This window comes from Peromyscus maniculatus, chromosome 2 (assembly GCF_049852395.1).
Source record: "Peromyscus maniculatus bairdii isolate BWxNUB_F1_BW_parent chromosome 2, HU_Pman_BW_mat_3.1, whole genome shotgun sequence".
NCBI classification, from domain to species: Eukaryota; Metazoa; Chordata; class Mammalia; order Rodentia; family Cricetidae; genus Peromyscus; species Peromyscus maniculatus.
The window spans coordinates 114,974,237-114,983,195 of NC_134853.1; the positions used below are offsets into that span (position 1 = coordinate 114,974,237).

The following is an 8,959-nucleotide window of genomic DNA, read 5'->3' on the forward strand; positions in this document are numbered from 1 at the left end:
ATACTGGTGTGAAGCCCTTTAGTTTGAAAGCTTTGCTAGTGTTTGAGAAAGTAAATCACTTTCAAGTTCAGGGTAAATGGTTTCAAAGGGACTTTATAAAGAATCTTAATAACAACAGTCTCTCTTCCTCTGCTCTCTGCTCAAATCTGATTTGAACTCTTTAAATTTGATATCAAGTTTTAGCTTTTCAGACCACAGAGACCTGGAAATAACTTTAGAGCCTACCACAATCCCACCTACTCATTTTATAGACCAGGGGAGAAGAAGCTGAAGAATGAAAAGCATGTGTTAAAAAGTCTTGATGAGACTGATATAATTGAGATTTCTTCCCCTAATGGCTTGGGATGTGGAAGAGGAAGGAATCCATTACCCCTTTTGCTGCTGCACCAGTCTTGTTGATGCCAAGGTCCCTGATTCCAGTTCCAATGTCACTCCTTATATTCTATAAAAGGTCAACCCCTGGCCTGTCCACTTTCCCCAAACTTGAGGAATCCTCTTTAAATCTTTTCCATGGAGAACCATGGTGGTGAGAAGGTATGATCTAAAATAAGGCTGAGTGATGGGTCTTTGCCCTTGGAGACAGCTGCCTCTCAGCTGAACAACCAAATGAGAGACATTTGATCTGGCTGCTCAATGTTCTTAGGGTGTGAAGACGGGTGAAGGTTAGCAGCAGCAGCAGCACGAATTTCTCTTTACAGATGAGAAAGAATGGAATGATTGTGGTTTTTCTCTCCTTTCTGCAGTTTCCTTATATACACACATGCACACCCACACACAGAAACAACAGCCACTTCCTGCCATAAGTCATTTTGCTATGTGGACAGAGGAAGGTGCTGGGAGAAGAGCACACTGGATATAGGTTCTTTACTTCAAAATGCCTCTGAAGCCTAAATCTGAAATGTTCATCTCTCCAGAATTTCTGTCTTCACTTTGTAATCTAAGGAATAAGGAACATGCATGGAATAACAATGAAATGTCAATGACCTTTGACTTCAAGCAAACAGGAAGTTCCTCTCCTGGCCTTCATTTTTGTCACCAACAAAGTAGGGAAGAACCTGTGAGAATTAGAGGATACTATTATGTCATTAAATAATTAAATGGAATACCTAAAAGCAATAAAGCGAGACATCTAATATAAAAATACTCACATCACTGAACATATTCAAGAAGGGACTAGAGAATTAAGATTTTATTAAAAGGGGTTGAAGTATCTAGTAAAGGATTGAAAACATAATTTTTTGCCTTCTAAAGTTATTACTTTTTATTTATACTAATTCTTAGGGGTGTTTGGCAAAAAATAATGTCTGTGATACAAAATACAGCTCAAAAGCACATAGGTCAAGTCCTTTCTCACCAGTGAAATCTCATCCTCTCTCCCTGCTCTATCTATCTATCTATCTATCTATCTATCTATCTATCTATCTATCTATCTATCTATCTGTCTGTCTGTCTGTCTGTCTGTCTGTCTGTCTGTCTGTCTATCTGTCTATCTGTCTGTCTATCTGTCTGTCTATCTATCTGTGTGTGTCTTTCTCTGTCTCTCTATCTCTGTATGTATCTTTCTCTGTCTATCTCTGTCTGTCTGTCTCTGTCTTTCTCCTCCCCCTTTTTCCTCCCTCCCTCTCTCTCATTTCTTTCTTCTGATATCTCAGTCTCACCTGATCTTTTGGTGGAGGAGCCTCCTAAAGCAGCAATGCTACATTTTAGACTCAGCTTTCCAACCCCTATAGAGTAAGTTGTGGGTATGCAATGAATAGCTACGGCACCAACTGAAAACTGGGCTATAAATGAAAATAACATAGTTTCACAGCAGACTTTCACTGAAGCTAATGATGTGTGTTGCAAGGTGATCCCTGTTCTAGAGAATAAAACTTATCAAGACAATAAGTCCTTGATGCAGTCAATATTTATCTTTCAAGGTCTAGAAGTTGAAATAAAGAATTGAGTGCTCAGCTATATTCTCTGTATACATAATCATTTAAACAATTCAAGTCAGGTTGGTGTCTGGGTGCATAAAAATTGATTATGGGGATGTTCTTTTTGCAAAGAAACATTCTAAAGGCAAAATGGCCTCAAAGCCTTGTAGAAAGTGATTATTCTATTTCTATGAATCGAGTACAATTATAGCTAAAGCAAACAATTGCCATAGAGCGCAGCAGCAGCCAATGGAGAAAAAGCACTTGTGTATGTGAATTGACTGCAAAGTGCCATTGATCCTACATAGTGTGAATGACAGCAAGGCTCTCTTCTGTGTCGCTTCCTATCACAAGCCAATAGTTTTTGTTGTCATTGTTGTCATCATTGTAGTCATTGTTACAAGGAAAACTCTGTACTGTGTGAAAGGTGTCCCAGGCTCACTCATTCAGATGAGAAACCAGCAGACAAAACTCATTCAGAGTGGAGTGGCAGAAACCCCAGAATCCAAGAGGGGAAGTCACATAATGTAACAAGAACAATCTAAAAAAAAAATCAATGTGGGACCAAGACCAGAACTGTGCATTTATGAGCACACAAAAGGTAAGAATGTTTTACTCTGACATTAGAATTGCTGGCTCATGGCTTTAGTACAGAGCAGATCAACAGCTCCTAAGTTTCGGTATTTGTCAGCTTTGTAGAATCAATCCGTTCCTTCATCATTGCACTAAAACAGAACTTCAGCTATGTGCACCCCAGATAGAGCACTGGTTTTGAATTTCACCTTAGTCTAACTACATCATATCTGTCAGAGTGGGTAGCTAAGTAGATGTGAGCAGGAGAGAAGGATCTTTGTGGGGCCAGAGGTAAGGAGCATATACCCACTCTTCACCCAAACTCTACCTAGGTCTATCTCTTCTATAGTTAGAACTAACTGGTTAGACAAGGATTTTGGCAGGAGGTAAAAAAGGAAAGCATAGTTATATTTTGGTAGCTGTGCCTCCAGATGGTTAAAAAGTCCCTTTGTGGATAGGTATCTGGAAGCCACAGTTAGGCTCCCTCTACTATATCAGAAACCAAGGCAACAGCAACAGGGCACTTTCCCAGCTGTCACATGTGTGTGAATGACCACTCTGATGACCAGAGAGAGGGAAGGAGGAAGGGAGAGGGGGAAGGGAGGGAGAGAAGAAGGAAGGAAGGAAGGAAGGAAGGAAGGAAGGAAGGAAGGAAGGAAGGAAGGAAAAAAGGAAGGAAAGAGAAAACTGAAAACTGCAGGGACTTTCCTATCCTGAATCATGTTCAGTGAGGAGGAAACATGTCCTGCTCATTAAATCATTATTGTCATTTCATTAACAGGGCAGTTTTTGCACACTTCCATCCCAGTTTCACTTAAGCACTCATGGGAAGAAGTAAGGAAATTGGCACGCTGGCACATGAGCAAAAGTGTGGTACAAAACTAAGGCAGGACTGCAAGGGGAGGAGCCTAATAATGACATCATAAGACAGCAGGGACCATAAGAAATTCCTTAAACCCACAGTACAGAGCTTGGCATGGAGGCAATGCCTATAACCATGACAACAAAGGACAAAAGCCAAAGGATCATCATTCAAGTCCAGCCTGCTCTATAAGACAAGTTCCCAGTCACCCAGGGCTACATAATGAGACTTGGTCTTTAAAAAAAAAAAAAATCCATGGTACAAAATCCAACAATGCAGCACCTGCCCCTGGATTGGCCCACTCCTGGTCTCTGGAGTTCTGCCTCCCTTTTCTAAGTAAACCCTTGTTTCAACTGTCTCTCAGCAGAATTCTTCCTTCTGAGAAGACAAGAATGGAAGAGAATTCCATCACAGTTAACATCATCTCTCTTCAACACACCTCATTCTGGAGAAATGTGATGTATCTGCTGTTTGTCCTTACAGCCTCTTTTTAGTGAAGGTTATTAATAAAAGGATTTGGGAAATGGAAAAAGTCCAGGATAAGCTTTTTAATTGAAAAGAGATTTATGTCATGTTATGATCCCAACACAAACAGCACAGTGGCTTTGAGGATACATGGAGGGCTGAGGACTTGGGAGTCAAGGACTCCTCTGGATGTCACTGGGTGAGAAAGATTTGGAAGAAATATCTCAGAAGCCACTGAGCTGCGTTTTAAATGAACATGGCTCACTTGAGCCGTGTTGCTTCTCAGACTATACCTGAGTCAGTGAAGCACCCTCTATTGTTTAACAAGACTGGGGGAATGCAAAGGGAGAGATCAGCTACAAATAAGCAAGTGACTCCTGTGTGATCAATGCAATTGAAGATGGACTAAATCTGCTAAGTCAGTTGTCTCAACTGGTTTTATAGAGTAGCTTTCACAGTAAAAGACTTTATATAAACAACACAGCCTAGGGAGTTGACTATATATGTACTGTGTTGGCTTTGGCTCCACACAAGTGTGTTAATTCAGTGTCCTTGTAACTTCTTCAGCTACAGTTAATGGTGATGCCTGTGGCCTTTTCAGTGGCCTAGATTGCCAGGATCTGTAATTGGACTGCCAACCAGGATGCAGCTCTGTTTGGCAAGGCATGTTCACAGGAGTCCTAGATGTGGTATGTCCAACTGCAGGTGTGATACACCCAACAGTTTCCACACATTGTACTATAGTAGAACAATTGAGAGGGTATATCACTGTCTGCTCAGAAGCAGGATGGGAGGCCTGCCAGTGTCTGAGGGCTACACCAACAGTGTCTGAAGGCTACACCAACAGAGAAAGAATGCCTCTTTCTCTGTCACTGTGATAAAACACCCTGACAAGAGCTTAAGGAAGGGTTTATGTTAGCTTACAGTTCAAGGTACCTCCATCATGGTGGAGAAGTCAAGGCAGCAGGAGCTTGAAATACCTGATCATATTACATCTACCATCAGAAGAGAGCAATGAATGCATTCTGCCACTCTGCTCCCTTTCTCTACTTATGCAGCCCAGAATCCCCTCCAAAGGATGCTGACACCCACAGTGAATGGGAATCCCCAACTCAATTAACACAATCAAGATAATGTCCCACAGGCATCCCCAAAGGACTATGTTTCAGGTGACTTCAAATTATGCCAAGTTCACAATTAACACTACCACAGATGACTACCCACCTGCTTCCTGGGACTGAGAATGAACAGGACCAAGTGTCTCCATGTGCCAATCTCCTGAGAACAAACAACTGCTTCTTATGGCCATGGAAGGGAGGCCATGCCTGACACTGCTTGGATGGCCAAGAACCAGAGACTGGGTAGCCCAGAGAACTTAAATAGAAACAAACACAACTGTTTTTTTTTTAATCAATGTAATGTTTCCTAATGATATTCTTTATACTCATAGATCAGTTCCTGGTCCAGTCTTCAACAGAGAGGCTTCTCCTCCTGTCAGCAGATGGGAGCCGATGCAGAGACCCACAGCCAGACATTAGGCAGAGAGAGTCTATCTTGAAGGTCTATTCAGATCCTACCCTTGGAGATCAAGGAACCCTGTGGAAGAGGTGGCAGAAAGATTGTAGGAGTCAAAAAGGATGGAGGACACCAGGAGAATACAGCCCACTGAATCAACAAAGCAGGGCCCACAAAGACTTAAGTAGCAAGCATAGGGCCTGCATGAGTCTACATCAGTTTTCCATGTATATGTTGTAGCTGTTAGCTTGGTGGTTTTGGTTGGACTCCTAACTGGGAGTGGGTCTGTCTTTGATTTTTTTGTCTGCTTTTGGGAATCTTTTCCTACCTTGGGTTGCCTTGTCCAGCCCCAATGTGAGGGCTTTGGCCTTGTCTTGTTGTATTTTGTTTTGTCATGTTTGGTTCTTGTCTCTTGGGGGCCTGTTCTTTTCTGAAGGGGGATGAAGAGGAAGTGGATCTGGGAGGGAGGAGGTGTTGAGGGGAGCAAGGAGGAGTGGAGGGAGGGGAAATGGTGGTCAGGATGTATTGTATGAGAGAAGAATCTATTTTTAATAAAAAAGAAAGAAGGAGTGAGGAAGGGAGGGACAGGCAGTGAAGGAAGGGAGGAAGGGAGAAATGGAGGGAGAAATAGAGCAAGCTATGAGGTGCAAGCCAATAAGCAGCACCCCTCCATGGCCTCTGCATCAGCTCTTGCCTCCAGGTCTCTGCCCTGCTTGAGTTCCTGCCTGACTTCCTTAGCTTCCCCCACTCCACCCCCCCCAAAAGAAAATTACTTTCATTTTGTGGCATTGAGTTTCCCTTTTACCCTGATCCCAAGGTCACCCAGCCAGTCAGTTTTGTTGAGCTTCTCCATATTATAAGTAGGCAAGAAGTAGATGGACCTGTTGCAGTATGTTAGAGAACCTGGGTGCTCACTCACTCTTCTGAGTGTTTTTCAAGAGAGGGTTTCACTGAGTAGCCCTGGATGTCCAGGAACTCATTCTATAGACCAAGCTGGCCTCCAACTCAGAGATCTAACCTGCAAATGTTTCCCAAATGTTGGGATTAAAAGCATACGCTGCCACCACCACCTGGCCAACCTCAATTTTTTTTATGGGAAGAATTATGGGCTGAAGGTTCTGTCTTCAAACTGATCTGTGTCATCTTAGGTGGGAGTGAAACAGCTAAAGTGAAATTGTTAAAAGTATCTATTCCTTGGGGCTTGGAAAATGTTTCAATGAGTAAAATGCTGCTGTTCAAGCAGAAGGACCTGAGTTCAGATCCCCAGTGCCCATGTAAAGCCAGATATGGCATCACATCCATCTATAACCCTGGCAGTGAACAGCAGAAACAGGCAAATCCCCAAGGCTTAATGGCCAGCCTATCTAGCTAGAATAGTGATCTTTGGTTCAATGAGAGATCCCTTCTCAAGATGGGATATCCTTATAATCCTTATAAGGTGGATAGCAATAGAGGAAGAAGCTTGATGCTGACCTCTGAATACTCATACATCCATAGGCAAGTACACTAGCACACACAGGCATACAACACACACATACACTACCACAGGCACACACACATAAAAATTCTCTAAATTTTTGCTCTAATAATATACTGGACCTTCTCTATGGGACTGCCAGACTCCTACAACAGCAGTCTTTATCAAGGGTCATTATCAAGGCCTATATGTTGTGGGAAGGAATGGTAAAATAAATAACAAATAAGGAAAGAAAGAAAGAAAGAGAGAGAGAGAGAGAGAGAGAGAGAGAGAGAGAGAGAGAGAGAAAGGAAGGAAGGAAGGAAGGAAGGAAGGAAGGAAGGAAGGAAGGAAGGAAGGAAGGAAGGAAGGAAGGAAGGAAGGAAGAGAAAGAAGAAAGGAGCAAACAAACAACTTTTATTTTGCTTTCTTGGTAATGGCAGTATCTCTAACCTCATGTTCAAACCATCATTATCTCAGTGACTTGGATGCAAACACTCTTCTGTCAAGTGTTCACTGACTTACCTCCCCTTATTTGAGTATCCAATAGTTCTAATGCTACCATTGCTTGGAGAAGTTGCTAGGCTGAAACAGTGCTTGCAGTTTTAGTAAGAGCTGCAAAGTCTCTGCTTTATTTTTATAAGGGAATTTGTTTTTATTTTCTGTTTCTTTCCTTTCCTTTGAGTCCATTATGTCACATCTTCCTTGCATTTACCTTACCAGGGATTATTAGATGTCATTTTCATAAAGCAAAGAGATGATTCTAAATTCAGTGGGTACACATTAGAACATGTCATCTACAAAATCAAGCCCACATTCCTGAACAGGGCACATATCTAGCTCCTACTTGCTTCCCTAGCCTCATCCAGTGATAATCCCAGTGATGAAAGTCATACACATAATCCTTGGGAGGCATGCTGTTATTTCCCATACCTAAGTCTTCTTTACAGATTCATTTTCTCTGTCTTAAATGCTCTTTCCCATCTAATCTGGCTGAGGATATCCTTCTCATTCCCCAAGTCCCAGCAAGGCACCTTCTCTGTAAAAGGTTCTAGACATCACTAGGAAAGCCTCATCTACTGCTTCCTGGTGTTCTTCTATCACTATAGCTATATTTTTTTTATTACTCTGCCATGCATTCTGGATTTTTTCTTGTCTTTTCATATCCATAAGCCATCATAGCACATATTTATGTAACAGATTTCACAAATAAATGAGTGAATGAGTGAATGAATGAATGAATGAACAAATGCCTTTATTTCTTTTGGAGCTAAGTAAAATTCAAAGTCATTTAGGCCTTTATTCCTGAGACCTAGAGAGCTGGCAACTTTGCATCATCATTATTGAAGTCACGTAGGTTATCTGATTCCATGCAGAGAAAATTAAAATAACAGAAGCATAGATCTTATCCATTAGGAAATGTGTGTAGTGCTGACACTCTGATATTTATCTTGCTCACTCCTAATTTCTTCAGATCCCTCACATCACAGTAGTTAAGATCTTCCCTTTTCTTATCTCCGAATAAATTAAATTTCTGATTAGTGCCAAAGGAAACTTTTGCACAAAGGAAGTCTTTTTAAATGAGAAAATTCTTACAGGGCTGATTTCAGAGGTGGGTCCTCAACTGCAACAGGACACTTGTGTCACTGACCTTTAAATTCAGTAAAGCTCACCCTCCCACCAAGGGACAATGTGGGGGTTGTAGGCATCCTGTCAAATGCCTCCTCTCTCTAGTCCAGGTCTCCAAGGATAAATAGGAGAGCAATTGATTTTAACCATTCGAATTATCATTACACAGTCATAACTGATCATGCTGGCTCTCACAAACTTAACCAGCCCTATATTTTGTGGTCAAACCACTTGTGATGGGTCAAGGCATAGTTAAAATATTTAGAAGAAATAAAAGCTATTTTATTAGGTGGACAGTGGTAGGTCAGTGTAGCCATATTAAATATAATGTTTCTAGAATAAAGGGGAAATTTACAACTGGGCGGGGGGAGATGATCAAGAAAAAGGTATCTTTAGAAAAACAAGCTTTCAAAGTTGGAGTGATTTGAATGAGAATGGCCCCCATAGGCTCACACATTTGAGTGCTTCCTAGCTGGTGGACTGTTTAGGAAGGATGAGGAGGCTCAGCCTTGCTGGAGGAAGTGTGTCACTGGGGCTGGGCTT

General features: G+C 41.7%; 1 long non-coding RNA gene across 1 annotated transcript; it reads left to right on the forward strand.

The window, feature by feature from the left end:
• The first annotated feature begins 2,553 nt into the window (after window positions 1–2,553).
• Window positions 2,554–3,883, forward strand: LOC143271679 (uncharacterized). The gene is made up of 2 exons (XR_013048875.1): window positions 2,554–2,780; window positions 3,716–3,883. It is a non-coding gene; the product is annotated as an uncharacterized LOC143271679 (long non-coding RNA).
• The last annotated feature ends 5,076 nt before the right edge of the window (window positions 3,884–8,959 follow it).